General features: G+C 37.0%; 1 protein-coding gene and 1 non-coding gene across 2 annotated transcripts in view; both read right to left on the bottom strand.

Moving 5' to 3' along the window:
• Positions 1-27211, bottom strand: part of LOC112044385 (galanin receptor type 3) — an 80525-nt gene that overhangs the window by 19181 nt on the left and 34133 nt on the right. The gene's annotated exons all lie outside the window — the stretch shown is intronic.
• Positions 23063-23134, bottom strand: Trnah-gug (transfer RNA histidin (anticodon GUG)). The gene has a single exon. It is a non-coding gene; the product is annotated as a tRNA-His (tRNA).

Here is a 27211-nt window from a genome sequence, read left to right as displayed (position 1 = left end):
ATCATGTAAAACGTAAAAACGTCTTTGTTATAAACTTATATTCCAAGACACGTTTCTCTTATTTCCGTATACTTTTAAACACAATAAAGTTAGGAGTTTACTCTGCGTGGCCTCAAGCTGTCGTATAATGAGTTTCCGATTTAATTTCAAACTGTGTACAGTCTGAATGAAGTTCTGCAGTTGGCTCGTGAACCGGCAAAGTCTATTAGCAGGTAGGTCAACACACTAAGAACGCAGTAAATATCAACTTTTATTGGGTTCTGGTTGCATTTTGTGTAAATAAACCAAGTAAAATTCAAGTAGGTACTTTTAATATAAATATTTTTTGCCCAGAATCTGTGAAACATTTTTACAATTGATTACTATCAAATTAGTTTTCTGTGAGTAGCTTCATCTTGATGAGACTCTCAACTTTTTTATTTATGAAAATTCTTGATTCTGGTAGCTAACTGGGTTACCAGGTAATAGAATTTCTAAGAATTTCTGAGCGTCTGAGCGAGCGTTAGTAACAACTTTTGGTAAACTCCCCTCCTCCCAACTTCTATCAATAACGAGGTTCTTGATACACTGTTTTTTTACTGTTGCTTATTTAATAATTCCACAACTTAACAGGCACAATGTTCTACAAATTGCGTGGTACATTATCTCGCTCCTTCGCTCAGAAAATTTTATTATCTGGTAACCAAGTTAACTACCAGAATCAGACCCAGGATACGAACCCAGGACCTCGTGATCCTACATCTAGGCTATCAATCATCAGCTATGACTGCCTCCTTATTCACTGGAAAAACGAGGCAGTCATAGCTTAGTTGAAAAAGAAAACAAGTACAGTATTCCTCTAATAAAGTTAAAAATAAATAAAATTTTGAAAAACCCCCGAAGGACATGAAATTAATAATTACACTCTCGATCAAGTCAATATTCTTTTTCAGTGGGCTTTCATTTGAGACCCCACTAGAGTATATTTGCAGACATTAGGTTATTGTCCACTTTCACCCCCTAAAACTTTTAAACAGCTGAATCGATTTTCATCAAACATGTCTAAGAAGACTCGCACATAAGTCACCTTTCACACAAAACAAACTAAATTGAAATCGCTTCATCCGTTCGGGAGTTATGCCACAGACAGACTGACAGACAGACACGTCAAACTTATAACACTCCTCTTTTTGTGTCGGGGGTTAAAAACAGAATCTTGTTTGTCTATACTAATATTATAAAGAGGTAAACTTTGTTTGTATGTTTGTTTGTTTGTTTGATTGTAATGAATAGGCTCAAAAACTACTGTACCGATTTTAAAAATTCTTTCACCATTTGAAAGCTACATTATCCACAAGTAACATAGGCTAAATTTAATTTTGGAGAAAAATAGGGTTCCGTAAGATATTTGGGTTTTTCGGACACAAGGTGTAAAATTCAAAAATCAACCAGAAAAGTAGGGTAGGGGTAGGTAGGAGTAGGGTAGGGGTAGGCGTAGGCTAGGGGTAGGCTAGGGGTAGGATAGGGGTAGTTGATAGTTTACATCGAGTTTCACGCGGACGAAGTCGCGGGCGTCGGCTAGTATAATCTATAATATAAAAATGAATCGCAAAATGTGTTGGTAAGCGCATAACTCAACAACGCCTGGACCAATTTAGCCAAATCTTTTTTTAAAATGTTCGTTGAAGTTCAAGGATGGTTTTTACGGCGAGAAAAATTAGAATTATTGCTGGAAAAACCCTAAAAATAGCCCTTTTCTTTTTCCCATACAAATGATTTGTAACTAAAACGTAGTCAATTTGAGCTTTATTGTTATTGTATAAAGTTCATATTAATAATAATTAGAAAACGGGGTAGGGGTAGGGTAGTGGTAGGGTAGGGGTAGGGTAGGGGTAGGGTAGGGGTAGGGTAGGGGTAGGGTAGGGGTAGGGTAGGGGTAGGGTAGGGTAGGGTAGGGTAGGGGTAGGGTAGGGGTAGAGTAGGGGTAGGGTAGGGGTAGGGTAGGAGTAGGGTAGAGGTAGGGTAGGGGTAGTTGAAAGTTTACATCGAGTTTCACGCGGACGAAATCGCGGGCATCCGCTAGTATAATGATAAAAAACACATTGTTGAATATTTGTATTTGTGTACAAAGCAATCACGTCACAATGACAAATCACCGTCGTGTCACAAATATGGCGGCGTGACAATAAAATATCCGAACGTAAATGTCGACGGTTCCATCGCTAACGAACGACAAGCAACACTACAGCACTCAATTTGTCTGTTTTGTTTGACATTTTGCGCGACATTTTAACAGAACCGAAAGAAAGAAAAATATTTTTATTTATTTGGTCAGTAAAAACTTAAAGCTAAGCTTTTATATGTACACTAGCGGACGCCCGCGACTTCGTCCGCGTGGAAATCAATTTAAACTTTCAAGCTATATTTCACCACTTAAGAGGTTTAATTTTAAAAAAAATTGAATTTATGATTAAAAAATTAAAACTGTAACTCTTAAAAAGAAGGTTTTTCCATAAAAACTTTCAACCCCTATTTCACACCTTTCTTGTTTTATTTTCGCATTAAAAATTCCCCTATAACCTTTTCCGTATTATGGTCTTAAACCGTGCCAAGTTTCATTAGAATTCATTCAGAAATTTCAGCGTGATGCCCGAATAACAAAAAACACGGACAGATAGACAGACAAAAAATAAAAAATATATATATATTTTTGGCTTCAGTATCGATTGTATAATGCCCTGCAACAAAAAAATTCAAAATATCTTCAATGTACAGAATGTACAAAATGCACAGAATTCGTATTATAAGTATAAATTCTAGATAGCGCTGGCGTCCGTTATACCACGGTAACGTTTGGTGTTACAAATGGTATAAGTAAAATCTGAAATTGCGAATAAATGTATAGAATTCGACCAGTTTTATTATAAGTATTGATAGATAGATAGATAAGAAAAAGATAGAAAAGAAAAAAATAAATTATCTTCCATCAGGATGATTGTACTATAGTAAACTTCTAGACCGTAAAAAATATCGAAATTTACCATGTCACGAGACGTAATACAATCAAAGAGTAGCCGGAATCAAAGCAGCTACCTTCCGAGCGAAGCGAATCGAAGACGAAGTCATTACGATGACTACATCTTTGCTTGGTTAACTTGTACGTTATTTGTATCCATCCATTAATTGTATCTTGGACCTAATACATTTAAAGATACAAACATCGTTTCGAAAAACCGCGAGGGTAGATTTAAAAGTTTCCTGTGTGGTGTCATCAATCAAGCGTGGGGTTTATTACCGATCCGCAGTAATCTGATCGGGAATACCACCTATTAGATTTCCACCAATCAACCGTACTAGGGCAACCATATTGCGGTTTTAACTTGGATTATCCCTTTTATAAACTTTTATAAAATACATATACAAAAAGAGTAATAAAGAAGATAAGTATATTACTTATATTCTTTATTACTCGCATAAAGATTACCTAGACTTTTAGTAAAACCAGTTTTTTTTTGTAATATTAGCTACTTAATATAAATCTTTTAAATAATATGACCCTTTCTGTTCCGATTACGCGGAAAATGGACAAAGATCGAACTATGGACCCACTCAGCCCTGATTTCAGTCGCTTAACCAGAATGAATTTCTTTCATTTTTTAGTTTAGTTTAGCTTTAACCGTTCAATTAAAAATAATTTTCTTTAGACAGAAACAACAGAAAACGAAACTTGATTAGATATAGTTCATTACAACATTCGAACTTACGCATTTATGATATTAATAGGGTAATTTAATTTAACTAGTATCAATACGACAGTTGTCTTACCAGATTAACAAGAGCAATATATCCAGCAGCTGTCAACAGAATAGTAATCGCTAATCAGTCAGGCTTGCGGCGTAATATCCGTGCCGATTGGCTCACCGACCAGACACTAATTAAATAATCTAAATCCATTTACTTGATTCGCTCGTACCATGACCGCAGGGGAAATCAAATGTTATCGGTCAATCTGAGCTTAATTTTTTGATTTAACCTCCTCGTCACCGTGTGTTGCATCCGAAAGTTCTTCTTAATCGTTCTCTCTTCGCAAAATGGTCGTGGTTGCAGCGCGACGCCTTCTGTGCAATGCGCTCTTCCATTTTGGCGATTGGCATTATGAAAACACTCCAGCATAAATTATGGTATTGCAGCCTTGACTGAATAGATCCGTCCCACGAGTTGGAGATCTACCACTGGATCTTTTGCGTTTGACTTGGTCCTGCAACACCAAACGATTTCTGAGATGTGGCCAAAGAACATCCTAAGCATAAGTAGTTAAACTGAAAATCGTAGGGAGGAGTTTTTCCTTTTTTTCGTGCTTTCTGTCACCTGGATACATAGTTCTAGATGCTCACGTTCACGCGAAGTTATTTCACAAATCTCGGGAAACTTCCATAACTCCCGTTAAACTATTCGTCACTTATCAGAAGGTGGTGAAACTGGTCCAAAGTGTGATTATTACACAATTGCTAATCCATTAATTTATGCGATGGAAGCCTCAAATTTCCATTGTCTCTGAATTATCCCGCGATTTCCGTAAATTTCCGAAAATCGCTATAATGAACTGCGGCTTGTGATTGATGAAACTGTCAGGGACCGCGCAATGTTCTTCAGCTAATATTTGTTCAAATAATTCATCCTGAATTTGAAATGGCTCTTTGTGTCAGAGCAACGGTAAATTATAACTGCCGGCAGAGGCGGGTAATCCCTATGGCAAACGAGGCATGTACCTAATAGACGCGCAAATGCAATCCCTAAAAGCTGGTTCCAGTGCTCCCATATAATTCCCTTGAATAATTTAAAGTTTTTCAAGAGGCAGATAAACAAATCCCTATGAGGCTGTCAACGTATAATTTGGTACACCTCTGTAGTCCTAACATGCGACCAACGAGATAACTCGTGGAGAGAAATAGACAAAATTCAACCAATGGCGGCGCAACTGGAAATAGCTCTTTCATTATTTCATCTCAGAATCACATTTGGCTCAGCCGGGGATCAAACCCAGGACCTCCATATCTTAAATCCAATGTACCACTGCGCCACAGATTCCGTCAAACTGGTTACATGTTAGAAACTCTGGTCGTATGTTATTGCCACTGGTGTTGTAGTTTTTCATGGTCGGGTAATTACTAGAACGTGAAATAAGATGTTTGCTTGTTTGCCCGCAAGTTGTATAAAACTAAGGGGCACGAGTGGATGTTTTGAATTATACTAATTAAATTACTTCAAGTAGTCTTTTGAATTCGACCACAGCTTCAGGAATCAGATTCTACCATCAGCAAAACATAATAAAGCTTCCAATCAATACATTCTTCGTCTGTTTATCCAATAGATAAACATACAGAGGGGCTAATTAACTGAGATTTATTCGTTGCTTTTAATAAACATTAAAAGCAGAAACTCGATGAATATTCCCCATGTATCCTAGTACGCAGTATTTCATTAAGGTTTTTACGGTTTTATATTATGGTGTAACACCCCGATTACACTTACCGAGTAGAGTGGAGATAGTGTCCTTGGCCGAGCGCTCGGTGTATTTAAACAGGCAGAGTACGAGCGTCGGGCATAGCAACAGGCCAAGATAGTCACTCGAACTCAGATCAGTGTGCCTAGTGGGAGTTTTCTGTGTTTTCATACTGTTACTATCACGTTCACGTAAACGCGAATTTATATGGAATTGAAACAGTTGTGCAGTAGTGCCACTAGATGGCGCTGTTTCAATTCCTTAGAAATTCGTATTTAGGTTAACGTGATCGTCACAGCATCAAACTATAGTTTTTACCCCCACCTACCACTAGGCCCTCTGTTTATTTGGCCCGTAGGTTGAGTACCTACCACTCTGCTTCTCCGCACTGACAATCATTCCCTTATTTGATGAATCTGAACAGGTAAGTGACATGGCGACCCCTCGTCACTGTGTATGTTTTTCTTGCAAATCTTGCTTTGAAAACGTAAAATATGTCTGATAAATACGATTTATATAACTACGAGTATATATGAATGTAGCTTTGTTTATAAATTTTTTCATCATTCTTTAAATTTTATTTTTCAAAATGAGTCACACTCTGAGAGTGCGAGATTTCTAATAAGCCAATAATTTTGTTAATAAAATATTATATTGATCCACATTTCAGTTCACCATATCAAACTTAAAATAAATAACTTACTTGACCACAGCACTGTCCCGATCGAGTAAAATACTACTGTCTCACCTTTCTACTCACTAAGTGTAATAAGGCTTTAAGTACTCAATGGAATCGCGAAGTTTATAGCCGTTAGCAGCGCCGTTCATTACGTCACGGGAGACGCGTTTGATTTCCACGGGGAAGTACAAATTGGCCTTATCTGTTAGATATTTGTACGACTCCTAAAAAGGTATATAGGTGAAATGATTTATATGAATGGTAACACTCTGAATGTACAGTGTACACATCGTAGATGATTTTAATTTTTATAGACAATATGTTGTCATTTATTATTGAAGTGATAACTTCTTATGGGAGGGTAAACCACTAGGTACTAACGCGTTACGGCGCCACTCTGTCTAGATTGACTTTCTCTCACTACTGTCGAGCGTCCCGAGGCACACATTTTTTATTGTAAAATATTCAGTTTTGTTAAGGAGAACCACATCGTTAATTGTTTTTTTTTCAAGTTTCATTGTTATATTACCTGGTGTTAACTGATGATGCAGTTTTTCGTTCCGTTCACGCAACTTTCGTAAATGGGGGTGGAAAGGTACTCTTCACGTATTAAATAAAATGAAAAAAAAAAAGACTTTCATCCCATTTTTTGCGAATTTACTTAAATAACAAATTAGCAGGTATTTAACTATTTTATGTCATTTAATTAAAAACTATAGTTTTATACTGGAACCCCCCTCAGATAAAGGGTTTTTACAAAAAATTAATAGTAATATAGCTAATGAAACTAGAGACACTGTACACCCTCTGGAAAATACGACCATCGCTACGGAGATGAAGAAACTCTATTCACGTATTAAATGGTATTATTAAATGGATTAGCGTTAGGCGTGTAAATCCAGGGCGAGGCTAGTTATACAAAACAGTGAGACTAATATCTTAGCATTCCATGGATTCACCGTGCGGGTGCCGGATCCATCGTGTGGTAGAGAGAAAAACTCCGAGCAGAGTCCTGAACTTGTGACTACAGGATGTAGGGTTAAGGAATTCCTTGACGATCGATCAACACTAGTATAGACCTAGCTGTACTTCTAGGGAGGCCAAGGTCTTTGAGCATGTTATAGAGAGATTTAGCGGGTAATCCTCTCGCACCCACTTCTACGGCGTACAGACTAACTACATAGCCATTTTTAGTTAGTTCATTTGTTGGGTCATAATATATAACTCTTGACAATTCGTACACTGAGTGGTAAAGTCGGATAGACTAATGACGGCTCTAGTTAGCAGTATTTTTCTACAAGTATAAAAATATTTTGAACTTTATAAAGGCGGAATTTTGTTTTTTTTCCGCCTCTTATTGGTAATTCAATTTTCACGCCCTTTCAGTGAATATAGATCACGCGCTTGTCGTTTATCTTATTCAAAAATGCAAAAGAAAATTCCTTAACGGTAACACCATTACAGAGTATTTTGTTACACCTTTTTATTGAAATTTTATTAATCGTGCAGAATGTACAACATTTGCGTAATATACGATTACGTTAATTACATGCTTTTATAGGATTTTTTATTGAAATTATTCAAGGAAACAAGAACTTATATTTAGCTAGATGCCGTTTGTTTATTTATTTATTTATTTTTTATTTAATTATATATAATAATTACATGATCAAAATTAAAAAGGTGCAGACATAAACTTGTTAAAGTTTTTCTGCGCACCCTTCGCCGTTGACACATATTCAATATTCAATTGGTAGGTTAAAACAAATTTGTTATGACCTTCCGACGTAAAAATTTAAAAATGCACTTACGAGTATGTTTATAAATGTTTATGATCCTTTCTTATTAAAATATGTCCAAATGATAATAAACAGATTGATGATAATGATGACTGATGATCGTAAATCATACGAACGACGACCAATTTTGTCGTTAAAAAAGGGGTTTGACATAATGACACAATTTCAAGCAAGTGTTACTAGGTTCCCCCTTCTCTATATCCCCTCTTCTATAAGGGGGGAAGGTTGCCCTTTTCATGGGCACGTTAAATAGGCACATTATGATGTTACTAGGGTTCCATTTTCAACTTTAGAAAACGTATAAATCTTCATCATTGAGATTGTAAACTCAAAAGTACGAAATGGGTAAACTTTGCCCAATCAGCTTTTTGTACCACTTTAGTACTATTTGGATACTTATATATTTGGGTTTGAGTAAGGTATGTCGTGTCCCGGGTAGCGGTTATGGGTGATAAATAATAGTAGGCTCTACTGATAAAACACTTGTATTGACTATCAGTTACAACGGTTAGGTAACGACTGGCGACAAACCGCCCGTATTGACTTCGTCATAATTACGAAAATGCTTAAGTAGCATTTTCATTTACAATCTATGTGTGTGTGACCACCACATCATTCCACCCCCTTTTTTTTTTTTTTTTTTACAGAAAACAATGTATAGGTAGTATAGGGGTGTTTCATTCTTAACACTATAAGCACAATGCTGACAAAACGTTTCACGAGGAGCATACACTTGTTACACTTAAACTAATGAACTCTGTAAAGCTAACAACAAAAAAAAATTTAAACATATAAATGACAATGTAAATTTTGTATAAGTGTAATATTATGTAAACAATTTTGTAGAACACCTTCAAATACAATTACTTTAAGCAGAATATGGTTTTTACTTTAACATTGCACAACTAATTTCTTAAAATTATAAACATGACGAAACAATTAACAATAATGCAACTAAGCATAACGTGCAGGTACGCGGCTGACGCGACCACTGCTCGTTGTTTTGCATTTTACACCGTTGGTATTATAAGGGACCGTACACACTGTGACTTTCTTTTTTAAAATCGGTTCCGTAGTTTTTGGCGACATAGTATTTTGGGGATTATCGTTTTCCTCCAAAATATAAGCTGGTTTCAACCGATCTATAGAAACTATAACCTGACGTGTGGGTAATTGGACCTTAAAAACTTTCTCTGTCCTGCTAATTACTCGGTACGGACCGTCGTAAGGCGCTTGGAGAGGCTTACGCACCGCGTCGTTCCTGATAAATACTTTGTCACAAGTGTGTAAATCCTGGTGAACAAAAATTTTTCTCGAGTCTTTATTGACCCTTTTAACAGGTTTTAAATCATTAATTATACTTTTTAATTTGCTTACATAACTAGAGCTATCTAAAATATTATCCTTACTTATATCATAAAATTCACCTGGCAGCCTAATACTTGTGCCGTATACCATTTCAGCACAACTAACATTAGTGTCTGCCCGTACAGCGGCTCTTAAACCTAGTAAAACGGTTGGTAGTTCTTCTACCCAACTTTTAGTTGACAGTCTAGCCATAAGTGCTGCTTTTAAAGATCTGTGCCACCGTTCTATCATCCCATTACTCTGCGGGTGATAAGCGGTAGTGCGGATCTTTTCAATACCCATAAGATTCATGAGTTGCTTGAAAAGATTACTCTTGAAACAACGACCTTGATCGGAAGTACACTTAAAAAATACTCCGAAACGCGTTATATAGTTTTCATAAAGAGCTTTGGCTACTACTTCAGCTGTGATTTCTTTAATTGGGACAGCTTCTGGCCAACGCGTACCTCTATCTATCATAGTCAAACAGTATCTATATCCCTCGGGTGATGTATTTAGAGGGCCTATTATGTCAATCATTAAGTGACTAAAACGATCTACTTTCTCGAAAGTACCTAAATCGGATACAGTATGCTTTTGAATCTTAGATCGTTGACATGGGATACAGGCCTTAGCCCATCTTCGGATATCTTTATTCATACCTACCCAAAAGTATCTATCTCTAACCATTTTGTTGGTAGCGCGAATACCCGGGTGACTTAAACTATGAATTGCATCGAAAGCGATACGTCTAAAACTTTCCGGTAAGTATGGTCGGGCCTTATTAGTCGATGTTTCGCAAACAACGCAACTATCGGTGCCTGGCATCACGATGTTTTTGTATTGTATTTTTTTCTTTAGTTCGCTTAACTCTTCGTCATCATTTTGTACACGTGCGAGTTCCGTGAAATCAATGACCGTAGGACAAACAATTTCTTCCACGCGGGACAAAGTGTCAGCTACTATGTTATCTAACCCGCTCACGTGGCGTATGTCCGTAGTGAATTCGCTAATGAACATTATCTGTCTAGCTCGCCTAGGTAGCTCTTTCACGCTACCTATCTTTGAAAAAACATAAATTAGAGGTCTATGGTCAGTATACACAATAAAATTACGACCTTCTATCATATATCGAAAGTGAGCTATCGCCGAATAAATGGCTAATAACTCTCGATCATAGGTACTATATTTCCTTTGTGCTTCCGAGAACTTTTTAGAAAAATAAGCAATAGGTTTCCATACGTTACCTTCTCTTTGCTGTAGAACCGCACCCATGCATGACTCTGAAACATCCGTCATAAGCGCCAAAGGTTTGTCTATCGCAGGATACGTTAACGTCGCGGCGTCACTTAGGCTCTGTTTACACTGCTCAAACTGAGCGTTTGCTGAATCAGTCCAAGCGATTTTTGACTTATCTTTTTTTTTTGTATTCGTTAAATAGCGATCCAACTCAGACTGCTTTTCAGCGGCACCTGGTATGTGTGATCTATAGAAATTTAACATACCTAAAAATCTCCGGAGTTGGTCCACAGTAGCTGGCCTCGGAAACTCGATGATGGCTTTCACCTTCTCGTCGAGTGGACGAATCCCTTCCGTTGTTACTTCATGGCCTAAAAACTCCATTTTTGTCTGTTCGAAACAACACTTTGATATATTCAGAGTAATACCGAACTTCTCTAAGCGACTAAATACTTCCTCTAAATGTTTTCTATGCTCGTCGACGTTGTTACTTGCAATTATTATATCATCTATATACACGAATAAAAAATCTAAGTCTGGGAGTACGCTATGACACATAAAACGCTGAAAACTTTGGCCAGCATTTCGAAGGCCAAAAGGAAGTCTGATGAACTCGAAAGCCCCGAAAGGGGTTGACACAGACGTCTTTTCAATGTCCATCTCGTTAACTGGTATGCAATTGTAAGCTCTGTTTATATCTAACCGTGAAAAAATTTTCTTACCAGCGAGTAAGTACGTGAAATCGCGTAACCTGGGTATAGGGTAACTATCGGGCTTAGTAATAGCATTTAAGCGCCTATAGTCACCACATGGCCTTATCTGCCCATTTTTTTTAAGCACTATATGCAGAGGGCTTGCCCACGCGCTTTTACTGGGTCTGCATATTCCCATTTCACACATTAACCGAAATTCCTCTTTAGCCTTAGCGTATCGGTCTGGCGGTAACGGTCTTGCTCGACATTGAACAGGCGGACCGTTCGTCTCGATGTGATGACAAACGCTATGCTTAGGAACTTCTTTAAAAGATACCGGTTTAGTTAAATCTGGATATTTAGCTAACAAACTATAATGTGGGTGTTGATTATGAATTGTAGTTATTGAACTTTCCATGCACTGTGACATACTAGCAATAACATTAAAATTTGTTACCTGATCCACTAGTTTCCGTTTACTAAAATCTACCACTAACTTGTACTTAGTTAAAAAATCGGCTCCTATTATAGGCTGTCTAACGTCAGCAACTATAAATGTCCACCGAAATGCTCTCCTTAACTTTAAATTTAATACTAAACTATGCAACCCAAATGTCTTAATAGGTGTACCGTTCGCGGCATACAGTCTATAGTCCTCGCACGCTCTATTTTTCTCGCGCACTGCCCACCGGGGTAACACTGACACATTAGCACCACTATCTATTAAAAACCGTAATTTACTGTTTTCGTCAGTTATACACAAGCGGTAATTTATCGATGGGTCACAGCCTCCCGCCGCAGACAGGACCGAAGCTAGTTTTCCGCACTGCCAGTAGGCTGGTTCGATGTCTTCCACGTACACGGTTGAACACATTTGTGTGCTCGGGCTCTAAACTTATAGTGGTAGTAGCAAAGCCAGTCTGGATCTGCCGGTGTCCTCTTCCTGCTACCGCTAGTGATGCGCGTACGTGGCGCGCCGTGTGACCGTGATCGGCTTCTCCCACCGCTACGCTGGGAATTTTCAATTTTTCTTAGTCGTTCGCCCAGCTTGTGGATCTCCGCTATGACATCTGGAGAATCACTCCTTGCACTCCGTACTGCGGCCACCCCCTGTATAGGCATTGCATTTTCTGTCACCTTGTCTGCCATTCTAAATTCCAATGTGTGAGTCGTTACGTGTTGCTACCCGTGCAAAAATAACCGCTAATAAAACCGAGTCGGGGTCACCACTTTTGTACCACTTTAGTACTATTTGGATACTTATATATTTGGGTTTGAGTAAGGTATGTCGTGTCCCGGGTAGCGGTTATGGGTGATAAATAATAGTAGGCTCTACTGATAAAACACTTGTATTGACTATCAGTTACAACGGTTAGGTAACGACTGGCGACAAACCGCCCGTATTGACTTCGTCATAATTACGAAAATGCTTAAGTAGCATTTTCATTTACAATCTATGTGTGTGTGACCACCACAAGCTTTAAGTAAGTGTAATTTACGACTTTCGTTATCACCATATTATTATGAAAACGTGAATTAATGAAATTCCATTTTCTCGGCATTATTAAATAAATGCCCAACAAATGTCTTCGATTCAAAATGATCAACTATTTCATGTGAAATCGAAGTTATTTTAAAGCTCGATAGGTATACCAATGAGTGGTATTATTTAATTTACATAATATTTTATTATGAACTAGCCGACGCCCGGTTTCACCCGCGTAGTTCCCGTTCCCGTGAGAATACGGGAATAAAATTCACGTCTCCTCATCTGCTCGTGGTGCACCCTGCAGATTGACTGACGAGGCTCTGGCGACCGACTAATGGCGGTATAACCACTCTGCGTAGATCCCTTTCCTGTGAAAATATTGGCATGAAAAATAGCCTGTATACTATTCCGGACTATACAATCATTCATTTAAACTTTCGTATTTAATGATACTTGTGATACCTATAAGTCAGATGTTTTTATAACTTAATAGTAGGTAAAAGCAAGCTAAAATTTTAAATTTCGAAAACCATCAACAGTCATAAATTAAACTATCTGTACTACTGTGTCAGAAATTCTATCTATCATAAAAGAAAACTTTAAGTTTATACATAACTAGCAGACGCTGCGCGGTTTCACTCCCGTGGTTCCCGTTCCCGTAGGAATACGGGGATAATATATAGCCTATAGCCTTTCTCGATAAATGAGCTATCTAACACAGAAATAATTTTTCAAATCAGACCAGTAGTTCCTGAGATTAGCGCGTTTAAACAAACAAACTCTTCAGCTTTATGATATTAGTATAGATAAACTGGATGAAAACTAGAAAAACATCAAGCTCTTAGCTCCAAGGTATTTCCTATGAAAGCAGTAAGTAGATAGAAGTATGTTATAAATCCTGAATCTGAATTTTAGTCCCAATGCCCTCAGGGTTGAAAACATTGTATCTCTATGATGGAAGCCTAAGCTAATTTTGTACCGAAAACCCTTTCGGGGGAAAATCATAAGTCGTAAAATCCCCGAAAGGCGAATCATATATCGCATAGATAAAGTAACGTATGGTCTACGTGAGATGGCTGGCTATTTTGATATCGCTTTGTTCGAGCTACTTTATTTCAAGAAATATAGGGGCAAATATGCAATCTAAATAGAGAATAACTTTTTTTCAAATCTAATGAGGGTTACTGAAAAAAATAAAGCCGACTGGCATTTTTTTCCCCTGGGTACTAAATACGTATTCAAATTGGATAAGTTTTGTAACGTAAAATAAGGCAACATTAATTTTTCGCTACGTACGTAAAATAGCAGATTTTGGTCCAAATATTGTTTCAATGTAAAATTCCAATTGTAAATCATGAAAAGACCTATTCAATTATTATATTATTTAATTTTTTTTTAATTGTTACAATGTAAATATAAAATACAAAACACTATTAAATTTACTATAAAAATTATAAAAAAAAACCACCCTCCCGCTGCGGGACATTTGAGTGCCCAAGCAATCGGTGATCAGTGCGTGCTCCAGAGTAAGGAACCTCCTCACAATACGCGCCGTCTCAATATGATTCTTGCCTTCTGCCTTTTGTATCCGACTCTTGATCCAACAGATAGGTGAAACCTTCTTAAGGCGTTGGTCGAAGCTTTTCGCTTTAAGACCATTGACTGAAACAACTATCGGAACAACAATAGTGGACTCAACATTCCACATGGTGGTAATCTCGTGAGCAAGGTCCAAGGTAGTATTAAAATAATCATTATTATTGATGCTGTCAATGTGTTGTTTTGCGCTTTGATACCTACCTACAAATAATATACAGAAGGCAGTTATTCTCGAGATCTTGGCACGTATTGTGAAGAGGTTCCTCTTCCTCCAGAGCCCTGACCACCGGTTGCTTGAGCATTCAAATGTCCCGCAGTGGGACGGTTGATTATTTTTATAAATTTTAATAGTGTTTTGTATTTTATAAACATTGTTAAAAATTAAAAAGAGAAAAATATTTAGATAGTTATAACTCTTATTTATTAAATAAATAAATTATGAAACACGTCTGGGCCTATAGCCATGCGGTTTCGATTTCCTTTCTACGCTTCAAAAACTAACAAAAAATGTATAGGAATGACAGATCCAATCGATAACTTGATCACGTGACTGTCGATAACATATGTCACAGCCATATATATATTTTTTAATTTTCGAAGCATTTTTTATTGTCTAAAGAAAATCGACTGACATGGTTGCAGGCCCTGTTTCTTTAATCTATGTTTAAATTCTGCGTACTAGTCACACTTCACACTAATATTATAAAGGCGAAAGTTTGTGTGTAGGTGTGTAAGTATGTAAGTAAGTTTGTTCCTCTTTTACGCTGTGGCTACTGAAGCGATTTGGCTGACATTTGGAATGGTAATAGATTTTACTCTGGATTAACACAAAGGCTACTTTTCATCCCGGAAAAATGAACGGTTCCCGCGGGATTTGGAAAAACTAAATTCCACGCGGACGAATTCGCAGGCGTCCGCTAGTAATTTTAAAATCAAATCTTTGGTTATAGTTATGAGCTCTCAGAAACTTAGCTCACACACTCACACTTACAGCCACTTAGCATGCTTAGCTTAGCAAATATTATATATTCATAGTTACACTATTATATTCATAGGGTCACTCAGAATATAAGAGGTAAACAACTAAATTCCCTCCATTTCGTTGTAAAACATTTACAGTAAATAATCATACACAGAAGCCATTTAAAAGTTCACTATAAAAGTGCTTACATAATAAAATTTCTCATTTCTACCGGAGCGGAGTAAGAAATGAAAATGTTAAAAAATGGCGGACAAAAGCTACCCTAAGTGGTCTGAATTGTTCAGTTAAGGATTCTTTGCAAACAATTTGGTAAACAATGGCTTCTCATTCACAATAGCAACAGTGTCGAGTACACATAAACGTGATGTTTATCACGAGCTTTATTGGTTAGCCATTAACATTTTATTTTGTACTACCAGACGCTTTACGGTTTTAGCCGCGTAGTTCTCTCTCCCGTGAGAGTACGGGAATAAAATATTGCCCATGTTACTAGCTGATAACTTTCGGTTTAGTGGTTTAGCTAAAAATTACTTTTGTTAATTAAAATTTGGTATTTTTTTTTTAATTCTTAAAAGTTAGCCCTTGACTACAATCTCACCTGTGATGATGCAATCTAAGATGGAAACAGGCTGACTTGTTAGGAGTAGGTTGAAAATCCACACGCCTTTCGGTTTCTACACATCGTACCGACATTTTTGTCATTTTTTAGTGCTCTTTTAAATAGCGAATAGTTAATTTATTTTCTTAATTTCCGTGCAAAGTTGTGTTATCGTCGCATTGCAACGACTTGCAGTACGGACGACTTCAGTGTGCTCGTAGCGTTCGATACGTCCACATCTCTTGTTGTGTAATTCTTTATGGGTTACTTGTGATAGACGGGGAGAGTGACTTGAGTGGAAAAGGGGAGTGTTTGTTAACAGTTAAAGGATCCTTTAACCCTACACACAACGTTCACAAGTGCGTGACTTCACTCAAGGTTATTCTCTGCCATTCTAGGGTCTTATTTTGGTTACAGCTTGATTTGTTTAAGTTGTCCTGACAAATGTTGTGAATCAAAACCTTTGTTCGACATTAGTTTTCTTATTTTTGAAATCACTTATGAGTCTGCTAAAACTTGATGAATCTAAGTAACAATGTCATCCAGATTCGACAGAAACAGTACGTATATTTCATTCGGAAACGGAAACATCCTTTGGAGATTTAGACTACAACGTTCAATTGCAAGGTACGAGTAGATTTTTAATTAGGTAACGCCTATTTTTTGATACAATTTTCTGTGCTCTTGCTGATACGAGTATGAACCAGGAAGAACTCAACAATTTCTCGTTTAGAATACCTAATCTTTCTTTACAATATTAATTGAATTGTTAATTGAATTGTTACCAATTTCCTCAAGCTATCTTATATTATTATAATAATTATTCCAATTATTTATATAAAAACGTAAAAATAACAAAAGTCTTTGAACTTATTTACACATTGAACCTTATTTCATCCATACACAAAATATTCCCATCACAAAATACATTTTGTAAAAAGAGAATAAGCGAAGATGCTTTATTCAGGATCGCACTATTCGAGAGAAAAAATATGAATACAATATCACGCTAAGAGACAGTGGTCGAATTCTTAGAGCCATTTTGTCCATGCATTTTTTTTTATTTTATCCATTGAGTATTATTTAATTAAAATAAATAAGTTTCGAAAGCTTAACGTTGTAGAGACTTTGAAATCAAAAACGTCCAGTTCAGATTCTGATAGTGATAGTTTTACAATCAAATATTAGAACCTAAGCCTGCTAACCCGCATTTTTAACAGCGTGGTTGATCTGAGCTCCATATATAGGAGAAAGGCCTGGCTTTATAGTGATCTGTTAAAATTGGCTAATAATGATGATGATATTGTATAGCAATAAGTATATTAATTCTATTATCAACTATGTAACGCAACGTTGAAGGTGTAAGATTTCGCAGACTTTTGTTGGCTCATAGTCATTTTTTATATTTTATGAAGTGTGTCTTCCCTTACAAAGAAAAAGAGTTACTACTGGCCAAATGCGAATTTTACAAATCTCGAGAGTAATATGGAGGATTTTGTGGTACGAATATTTAGATTTCCGCATGTTTTCTTTACCTTAGAATTCAGATTCAATGGATTACATATTTAGTTATTAAAATCACACATAACTTGCAAAGTTAGATATGCTTCTGATATCAAACCTTCTATTTTTGAAATTTGTATAAGTGCTCGAACATATTCGTTCACTTGCTCTTAGATAAAATATTTTATAAAAGCTCAAATAAAGCAAACGATCCGGCGGCTTTGAAAGGAATTTTTGCCTCGAACTTTATGACTGATGATTCCAATCGAGACAAAGTTTTCTGTAAATCGAAATGTTCGAAAAAGCGACCCCTCCTCTCAAGAGGGAGAAATGATATGCAAGTAAATTATTTGCGAGGCTACAAGACCAAAGGGTCAAATAAATGTTGTACTACTTTGTGTGAAGGAATTAACTGTCAAACTTGCGTTGCGTTTATTCTGTACTAGCCTGAAACGTATAATGAAAAGTTAGCATTCCATGGATTCACGTTGCGGGTGCCGGGTCCATCGCGTGGTAGAGAGAAAAGCTCCGACAGAGTCCTGGACTTGTGAACACAGGACGTAGGGTTAAGAAATTCCTCGACAATCGATTAACACTCCCCTCCTCTGCTCGTGTTGTTCTCCCCGCCAAATGCCGCCGTTCTAGCCAAATGTGGTAAGATCCTATTAGAGCAGCTTTGGATACCCGTTCTAATATAGAACTTGCTGCAGTTCTGGAGAGGCCAAGGTCTTTAAGCAAGTTATAGAGAGATTTAGCTGATAATCCTCTCGCACCTACTTCTACGGCGTACAGACTAACTACACATCCATTTTTAGTTAGTTATTTATTAGGTCATAATGTTTATTCACTTTTATACTGTGGTCCTTCGGAATGTTAGTCTCCCACGGCACAAGGTCATGTCTGGATCCTGGATGCTCCAATAGGACCGAACTAGGATCGCCAAGTTCTGGTGGTCAGAACTTGGTGGTCCTAGTTCAAGTCGATATTAATAATTGTAAACAGACAGATTGATACATTTTCCATTTTATTTCACGATTTTGATATTGGATATGAAGCAATAAAGTAAATATAGGTATAGCATATGCTGCATAATTTAGATAATTCCAGAGAAACAGACGGCAGACGAATTTCCGATTTTTAGTAACTTTATTCGATGTATGAAAATTAACACTCAATTTATACCGTGAGTAAATATTATATTTAAAATCGCATCCTTACTTATACTGTAAGTTATTTTTTATTTTAGTAACTCAACTCAAACGTTCTGTATGTTCGTATTATAAAAAATATAGGGTAACTTTTTTTTCTTCTAGAAACAGAATAAGTGTCTACTATTGGTAAAAGAATTCTATACATGCGAGCGAAGTCGCAAGCTTTATCTTAGTGATAAAAAATTACAATTTTTTAAAATTTTTATTTTAAATATTTCGGGAGAATCAATTTTAATAAGCGACTAAATAACCTCCGAAGCCCGTTAGTTGAAGGACAGTTGAAATAACTTTGGTGAATTCTCAGACGAGGCTCGAAAATTAAGAACCGCTATACAGCCTACAGTAGAAATGCCTGTTGTGGGTTTCATTTGAAATAAAGTTACAGTTTGCTCAACGAACAGCCCTGCGTCGTAATGAAAAGTAAATTTAATAAAAAATATATTTCGGGCGAATTTATTATTATCTTTGAAAGTAACTGGATCATATTTCATTATGTTTGAACGGCGGGTTAAGGCGAGGCGACCTTAGACCTTCCGATCCCTTCCGATTCGTCGGATAAAGTCGATTAATGTATGAATTGAATATGTCCATCAGATAATCGGATGGATAATTGAATAAGTCCATCAGAAAATCGGATGGATAATTCTATTCTACTCTATTCGGTATACTATCGGGAGGTATATTATTATGTTTGAAAGTAATTGGATCATATTCATTATGTTTGAACGGCGGGTTAAGGCGAGGCGACCTTCCGATCCCTTCCGATTCGTCGGATAAAGTCGATTAATGTATGAATTAAATATGTCCATAAGATAATCGGATGGATAATTGAATAAGTCCATTAGATACTCGGATGGATAATTCGATGATTAACCGTGAGTTATTTATGATTTTCTTTGTAAATAAATAACAATATATGTATATTATGTAAGCCGTGATAGCCCAGTAGATATGTTCTCTGTTCAAAACCGGTCCGGGATATGCTCCTCCAACTTTTCAGTTAAATTTACAGAAATTAACTATCACGTGTATCTACAAACTATCGTGAGGAAACCTGCATACCTGAGAATTTTCTTAATTCTCTGCTTAGCAGTGAGCCGAATATGTGGTGATAATGATAATGTAATCAGCCTATTTTATTATGATTATCACTTCTACGGCATATAATTTAAACTAGCCTTAATGAATGATAACCTCCGACAGGAGATGGCAATAATAGAAGAAGAAGAACATAATAAACTAACTAGAGAAGAAAAAATAATAATCATAACATACGGTAAGAATATCTAAATTCATAGTATCGAAATGGCAATAAAGGTAAAAAAGGTGCTTTTGGTTAAATGCTGTATGTTGAATCAACTATTATTGTTCCGATAGTTGTTTCAGTCGATGATGTTATAGCGAAAAGCTTAAGCTAATTTACACTTAGCATACAAAGGCGGCCTTATTTCTATAAGTAATCTCTACCAGGCAACCTCTGACGAGAGAATTTGCGAAAAAAGAGCGGGAAGGTGCAATACATTATATTCATATATATATATATATATATATATATATCTAAATATATATACAATATAATACTACCACTTACATATAATAAAATAAATACCTCAAAAATATAACTTTAATTCAACGACAAAGACAAAAGAGGTTTTGATTTGAATAAAATACATTTTCTACAAATAATGTGACTACCTCTCGTACCAACTAGAAAGCCACTGAAAAAATATCATTAGAAAAATCCAACAATAATCTTGTTCAGATGTTCACCTTGAGAGAAACGAAGACTCATTTAATAAATAACGAGCAACAAATACAAAAAGCAACAAAAGAAAAGTCTTTTCTTTCACAGGCCGAGGATCGGGAAACCCTTTTAAAGGGACACGTAAAAGGATTAATGCATTGAAACCCATCTTTTGATTTTCCACGTGAACAAAGTTCGGACAATATTCCTTATCTAACGTTAAATAAGAAAACTTTTCTTAGGACGAAATCCAGTCTCGATTATATTCTTACAGCAAGGCTGCTACTGCCCATTTAAATATATAAATTGGTTAAATGCTTTTGTTTTTATTTCGTTGGTTACAAAAATTTAAATTTTCATTTACATATTAAAGCACCTTTGCCAGGATATTTCTGCATCGAATGTGCGTCGAATCACAAATGCGCAGAAGAACCAAAGTCACAGGTATAGGTCAGCGAGTCACGAAGCTGAAGTGGCAGGCCACATAGGCTCGAAGAGACGGTGGACGTTGGGGTCCCATGGTGCTGGAATTGCGACCCCGCGCCGGAAAGCGCAGCGTTGGTCAACCTTCCACTAGGAGAACCGAGGACATCAAGCGGGTTTCATGGTGCCCCTGTATTCTAGCGGCTCGAGACCGTTTAGTTTGGAAGTCCATGCAAGAGGCTTATATCCAGCAGTGGACGTCCATCGGCTGTTTATGATTATGATGATGACGATCAAATGTGGTATTGTTCATAAATGGTTCAGAATAATTCCTTTCGTTCTAGTGATTTTTCAGAATAAAGTAACTTCAAGACTCTTTAAATATCCTGCTTCACCATTTTATAATTTAACTGCCAGAAATTTCAATAATCTACACCGCTACGTTGGACGCGTAATAAACTGTTTGGATCCTCATTCCTTAGACGCACTGCAAATATATGAAATGTCCAATGTGGACGTATGTGCAATGTGGTTTACCCTACCACCTGCAACGTGGGTATCTTTAAATCAAGAGTGAATAGCCATCTTTTAGGCAAGTTTAACTTTGGGCTGCATCATTGCTTACCATCTTGTGATAGCAACCAAATTAATTAAAAAACGTCAGCGTCTCGGGACGCTTGGCAGAAGTGATAACGTAAACCTGCTGCCATATGCATTGTTTTTTCTACAGTTTTCAAGTATATATGAATTTTAACATAATTATTTGGTATATTTCAAAGAGTTGTTACCGCTTGCAAGTAGGTAATTGCCTACAATAGCACTGAAGGCTGTTGTTACAGCTCATCATCATTATCAACCCATATTAAGCTCACGCTGAGCTGAGTCTCTTCTCAGAATGAGATGGGTTAGGTCAATAGTCCACCATGATGGCTCAATGCAGATTGGCAGACTTCACACAAGTTACAGCTCGCTAGTAGGTAATTACCAACAAAACTTAAATAGGTTAACTTAAAGGTTGTGCCAAACATGACGAAGTGGTTTTTGATGCTTCAACTACTTTAGTTTTGATTTTCAATTGATCAGGTGGTTGAAGCATCAGAAACTACAATAGTGCATATTTAGGCATTGTGGTGTATGGCACAATTTATTAAATAAATGTTTTTTCTTTCATTCTTTCTTTCTTCAAATAAGGCTGTTACGTACAGTAACGCCTGGAAGCTAGTGGTGTCACACAAGGCTGGCGCCGAGCCAACTGTCGCGGACGCACCGGCGCCTGTGACAGAGCAGGGGTTACTTCAGCCCAAATGGTTCAACAAACTAGGAACAAAAGACGTATGACAACGCGTTTACTAAATGTTTCATTAAAAGGTTATAGCAACGAGGGAAGCTAATTAAATTAATAACTATATCTGATATGTTTATGGCAGATAATTGATATTAATCGTAAATTATGTTATATGCGGCTCTTAGTACGTATGTTCAGAATTTTAACAAACCCTCTATAAATAAAGAAGATTTCTCAAAATATAAGATACTTGAACAAAATGTTAAATTAAAGAAGTTGTAGACACAGATCTAAACTGGTTAGTTTTTTTTCGCAAGGGATCGGTATTCCTGCACAAGTATGTCAAGCCCACATAAAATTCAGAACTCGGAGAAATTCCTAATTATGTTCCGAGTACTAAAGTATTCGTACATTAGGAAGAAAACAAATACTGTAAAAAGTAATGAGATTACGGATTTCTCATTATGTACCTACTGATTTACATTTTCCAGTTTATTTGGATTCTTGGATGTGACCTGTTGTCTGTTTTTTTTAGATTTGATCATCATTAAAAATCCATATTCGGCTTACTGTCGAGCACGAGTCTCCTCTCAGAATGAGGGTTAAGCCTTAGTCCACAACGCTGCTCCAATGCGGATTGGTAGACTTCACACACGTAGAGAATCAAGAAAATTGTCAGTTATGCAGGTTCATTTCCTCAAGATATTTTTCCTTCGCCGTTTGAGACACGTGATATTTATTTTTTAAAATTCACATAACTGAAAAGGTGCATGCCCCGGACCGAATTCGAACCTACGCCCTCCGAATCGAAGGCAGAGGTCATATCCACTAGGATATCAGGTCTCTTAATAATGCATGTTACTGCGTGAGCGCCGACTCTAAAGCTCAAAAACATAAGCTTACCTTTAACACACTCGGTCAATATTCCGAAAAAAAGTCAAATCTAAAAAGAAAATTTAAAAAAACAGCTCCGCCGCGACAGCTGTCCGCTGCCGTGACCAGGATTCGAACCTGGGTTACTACGGCCACAACGTAGGGTCCTAACCACTAGACGATCACGGCTGTCGGAGCTGGTGAGAGGTGCGGTGAAAATAACCAATACCTTGCTATAAATGCGGTGACGTATTTTAAATTGAGAGCACTTTTTATTCCAATTTAATGGTTGACAGCGGTAAAAAACTGATTGAGTCATAAAACGCTTGAGACATCTTTCTTTATTTTTATAACATAAAAAAGCTGTTCAATTTCATTGCTCGATGGCAGATTTTGAGTTTAACTATTTATTGTGGTTGTAAGAAAACAAACACTCTTATTATTTTTTTATTCTTTGACAAGCAAACCCTTGACTGCAGCCCACAACTGACGATGCAATCTAATAAATGGAAGTGGACTTACTTGAAAGAACTAATTTATTACACATACTTCTAATGGTTTCTACGCGACATCGTACCGAATCGCTAAAACGCTTGGCGATGCATCTTTTTTAATTTTCTTATTCTTTACAAGTTAGCCCTTGACTACAATCTCACCTGATGGTAAGTGATGATGCAATCTAAGATGGAAGCGGGCTAACTTGCTAGGAGGAGGATGAAAATCCACACCCCTTTCGGTTTCTACACGACATCATAACGGAACGCTAAATCGCTTGGCAGACCGTCTTTGCCGGTAGGGTAACTAGCACTGTGTAACACTACCTATGCCTATCACCAGATAAGACCTTTTTTTAACGTGGGAACAACCTCATGGATACCTTCTTGCCACAGGGAGGTAAAAAGATAATGTCGGACTTCAACCGACTTGTTGACCGACGGTGTTCCGACTCGCTGTCTGATGATTGAGCCACAGAAACATGTCATAAACTACCGCAACCCAGCCAGCGGCACTCGTAATCAAGCTCTCCTGTTGTGAGAACGCTTCGGAAACACTAAAAATGTCAACAACATGAGGATCCCTGTCCAGTGGACGATAGATTCCCCGGAAACAATCACCCGCAGGTCAAGGAAATAGCGGTCGTAAGAGATCCGCCTTCGTCTACCACCAAATCTTGCCAACTTGGAAAATATACAACTGTAAACTGACCCGGGCTGGGAATTAAACTTATTGAGAACAATATTACTAACTGCGCCAGACAAATATTCAAACTAGCTGACACCGCGCGGTTTCACCCGCGTGGTTCCTGTTCCCGTGAGAATACGGCCATCATATGCTTATATCCTTCCTCGATAAATGGGCTATTTAACACTGAAAATATTTTTCAAATCGGACCAGTAATTCTTGAGATTAACGCGTTCAATCAATCAAAACAAAACAAACTCTTCAGCTTTATAATATTTGTATAGAGTATAGATACTCGTTTGCTACGAGTTTGCTCGTTTTGCACTGTACTAATAATGAATTAAAAAAATGCAAATTATTAACCTCCTTTTTCAAAGTCGGTTAACAAAGAATTCTTCCAACAGCGCGAGTAATAATGCAGAATGAAACGGTGTTAAACGTCACGCGGAGGGCGTATAATTTTAAAAAGGGTTTTCGGATTTTTTTACCATAAATTATATTAATTTAAGCTAATTTAATTTACAACTTCATCTCTTTCATCTGTTTTTTAAAGGTTCTCCTTTCTATTTTTTAAATGAAAAGGAACGTACGTATTTTTTTTTGAGAATATTTACAAATAAGTTACAGATAGATAATGATTCTACTAGAAAACATGTTATTTGGACTAGTTAGGGCTAGCTTTAGGCTATGGGCTATATTTTATCCCCACATTCTTACGAGAACTACGCGGGCGGAACAGTGTGGCGTCGGCTAGTGAGCAATAACTTATCGTTAAGTAAACGTTACATTTTTGAGTTAAGTATCATATAGTTAAACCCCAGTTTTAGGTCGTTATATTAATTGCAATAATCATATTTTTAGAAGCTTTATACTCGTAACTCGTTTTCAAGTTTTTCAATTTGTTGATCAGTCTAAGGGTAGATGTAGGGTAGGGGAAGGGTAGAGGTAGGGTAGGGGAAGGGTAGCAGTAGGGTAGGGTTAGGGTAGGTTCAGGACAGAGGTAGGGTTGGGTAGGGGTAGCTTGTGTAGGTAGGGGTAGGGTAGGATAGGTGTAGGGTAAGGTAGGATGGCAGTAGAATAGGATAGGGGTAAGGAATGAGTCATAACGAAGCTTGACCGGGTCCGCTAGAATTATAATTTAAAACGAGAGATCGTACCCCTCGGATGGCAACATGAGAGAGTAATGGCGGAATATTTTACAAGTCCGCGAGCCGGCGGGACGAAATGACATCGTTGTTTCCCTTCACGTTCAGCTGTTGTTTTAGGCAAATTGGGTGTATCATTCATTATTTTTCTTTAGTCTCACTGAAAACGTGTATGCAAAAAATACGGCCACATCAATCAGAATCAATGCTGACGTGAATACGTTTTTTGTTTACACACTGGGAGGCAATTGAAATTATTTGGGCTCTGAGCTATATATTTTTACAATATTATTAGACAAACAGATGGTCAATATTATGTTTAATGAAAAGCCATCGCCATTGAAATCGGTACCTAATAACAACAGCCACTGTATCCATTTTATAAATTATCAATTCTCTATCTACAACCTTAGCGATTATAATTATCGGTACTTTAATTGTTATCGGTAGGTCACTTGATCAACCTAGCGATCATTCCCATACATTTTTAACCGACTTCAAAAAAAGGAGGAGGTTATCAATTCATCGAAGGTGGTACCAAGTAAGTGCTGTATTAATAAAAGCCGTTCCTGATCCTAAATCTTTAAACGGCTTGAATTAATAAATCACAAACTTGGTACCTACCGCCTTCATACTGATCAGAAGGTAGCACATACGAATTTATTTTTCACTTTTTAGTTTAGTAGAGACATTTTTGTGATTTTGAAGTCGGTTGTATTTTTTTGTTATTTTTTTTTTTAATTTTTGAAGCCTAAGATTGTAGAAAGATAATAAGATGGCTAAAGCGACAAGAGCGTTGGCCTGCCGTTCTAACTTATAGTCTATTTTGCAAGTGTTCTTTTAGGCAACTTATTTTAAGAGACACGGCAAACCAATAACAAGATCTCATTTGAATCGGAAGAAATTAAATTAATTAAATTAATTAATTAATTTTAAGCAATTTGTAGGTAACCAAACCTCTGTTTTTAATTTACTAAACGTAATATGTATTATTAAATTTCGTTTAATTTTTGTTGAGAGGAACTTGATTTTTCTCAATATGTTTTTTCCAAATCTAGCTCATATTTTTGCGTAACTTCAAAAGTTGTGGTAAAGCGCACTTTTTAATCAGACCGATGCGCTCTTTAGACTAATTTCTCCTATTATTATTTATGCTATTTGGGTAGCTAAGTGCTAAAGCAGTTGTGGATTTACCTAAGCTAAGTAGGCTGGAGCCTAGTGGTAAATTTGACCCAAAATTCCTTGACAGAAATAAAGAAAAGGTAACAATAATTTTAATATTTTAGTCCCGCTCGTCCTGTTTTTTTTTGCAGTTTTTGCAAAAATTCTATGCCTACTGGCGGCAAATTTGTAAATCCGCCACTGAGCTAAAGGGATTAGATAGATTCCAAAACGTGGTCCTAACGACCCTGAGATTCAATATTCTATTAAGTCCTATGGATAAACAAAATTCTGTACAATTGAAGTACTTGGTATCATTCATTAATTCACGGAAACGGATGTTTGCGTCTCTAAATCCGCAGTCCGTAGCCAGAGCGGTTTGCATTTGTGGCTCTGCAAGCAGCTCGGATATACGAGAGTACATAATCCGCAAACTCGTGCTAAAATCCGCATTAATTCTGACGCTTACGGTACGCCGCGCCGCTTTATTACGTACATTGTTCACGCATGATGTTCTCTTTACGTACAGCTACCGTTTATATACCTAACACGTTTATATGATAAAGATATACGTCGATAATAAAACAATTCGTATGTTCTGCTACTTTCTATTAGGCTCTTGGTGCACTGAAAGCCAATGTTTATAGATTGAGCAGTCCAGACACTCAGCCAGCGTGGTGAGAATCTCATTTTTCGATGATCGCAAACGGAACCAAAAATTTGCGATTCGCGATCGGATGATCATAATATTTGCAGATCGTCATCAACCCATATTCGG

Source organism: Bicyclus anynana, chromosome 1 (assembly GCF_947172395.1).
Source record: "Bicyclus anynana chromosome 1, ilBicAnyn1.1, whole genome shotgun sequence".
In the NCBI taxonomy this organism is placed as follows: domain Eukaryota; kingdom Metazoa; phylum Arthropoda; class Insecta; order Lepidoptera; family Nymphalidae; genus Bicyclus; species Bicyclus anynana.
The sequence above is the reverse complement of the archived record's forward strand: the minus strand, read 5'-3'. Positions and strand labels throughout refer to the sequence as shown.